Genomic DNA, 1,721 nt, shown 5'->3' with positions numbered 1-1,721 from the left:
CAATGTTTGCAGCTTTAATGCTCACTAGGCCTCTGCCTCCCTCTTTGTGCTTTATGTTTAGTCTATGGATACTGGATTTGGGGTGAAATGCACCATCCATGGAAAGCAGTTGTCGTGTTTCAACATCAGTGGCCTGAATTTCCTCCTTAGGTGACCTTATTACCCCAGCAGAGTATCTGATTACTGACAATCATAGCTGTTGATTTTCTGGACCTCGTTCTTACCATTGAGCTGACTTCTCAGAACTTGTCTTACTTGTTGCAGGTATTTTCCTGCTGCTGCTTTCATTGTGGACTCTTATTGTTTGCCATTTGCCTGAGGTTTTCCAAAGTACTTGTAGCTTTCTTCTGTTTCCTTACTGGGAGTGCAACCCCTGTGTGTGGATAACATTCCCTCTCCTTGTCACCATCTGACTTCATTTCTCTATCCCGAATGGCATTCCTATGTCTGTAATGTAGATCTTGGTGGTGTAGATCAGCGAGTCAATGTCTCGTTCACTCTTAGCATACAGCTTGATGTAATCCATGTACAGGAGGTGGCAGATAGTGGCCCTATTTATGAATCGGTATCCATAGCCAGTCTTGTCTTTTTTTCCACAGCCACAAGGAGTTTTCAGTGAACGCTCTCAGAGCGCTGTTGATCTTGTACAGCTTCATTCATTCTATGATTCATGTGTGTTGCATTGTGTCATACTGTAGGTATCCTTGTAATAAACCCTGGCTCTGCAAAGGCCTGTTCGGTTATCACCACTGTTAAATAATGAAAATTTTAGCCGATCAATAATGATTAGAGCTCACTATGTTTTCCTTGTACCGTATATAAAAACATAATCTTCTGGCTTTTAAAAAGCTGTGGAGTTTAACCTCATTATATAAATGTATTAATTTTTCATATCCTGACAGTCATCTGCAGAAGCGATCCCAACTTACTGTAAACGTAACATCTGCCTCCCAGAAAACTTCTGCATTAGCATTTTTAAAAGGTTGACACTTTGCTCCAAACTGCTGCAGGATCAATAAACGGTGCTTGATGCCGTCCACATTACAGTGTGTTTAACTAAATGCACCGTTACAGTTTCTTAAAGTGTTTGTCAGATGAGGTTCACAAAAGATATACGAGACTTTAACAGAGATCTAAATGTTTAATGACAGAAAAACTGATCAGTCATCTGCTAATAAACAATAAAATGAGAGAATCAACACAATAAATAACTTAAACTGATCATAAAAAATATTTATTCTATTAATGAGCAAGATTTAACTATTTTTGTTTTCTTTTATAAATCTTCTCATCCTCATTGATGTGTTTGTGTCAGAGTCAGAGAGCCGTGTCTTTAACAGTCAGAGGTTTTTGTACGACGGCTCCATCAGTTTGTATCACTGTGGTACATGTTTGGTGGAGGAACCAGACTGACTGTTAACTGTAAGTACAACTAACCTAATTTAAATCAATCTTCTCTGCAATTTTATTTTTTTTATATTTTTTTCTTCTTACTTTCATGGGAAACTCATTTATTTTTTAATTTAGTAAGTTTAAAAAGTAATAACAATTTAGCCAGTAGTAAATTAAGCTGCTAGTTTTATTTACTTCTTGTTGTTTCTTTTTGAAAGAAGAAGCATTGAAAAAGCTTTGAAATTTGTCTCATGAAAAATGTTTCTTTTGCTTTTGGAAGCAGAGTGCGATATATGTAAACCCATAATATCAATGTCACTGTGAGTGCT

This window comes from Cyprinodon variegatus, unplaced genomic scaffold (assembly GCF_000732505.1).
Source record: "Cyprinodon variegatus isolate N-32 unplaced genomic scaffold, C_variegatus-1.0 Scaffold1975, whole genome shotgun sequence".
In the NCBI taxonomy this organism is placed as follows: Eukaryota; Metazoa; Chordata; class Actinopteri; order Cyprinodontiformes; family Cyprinodontidae; genus Cyprinodon; species Cyprinodon variegatus.
The sequence above is the reverse complement of the archived record's forward strand: the minus strand, read 5'-3'. Positions refer to the sequence as shown.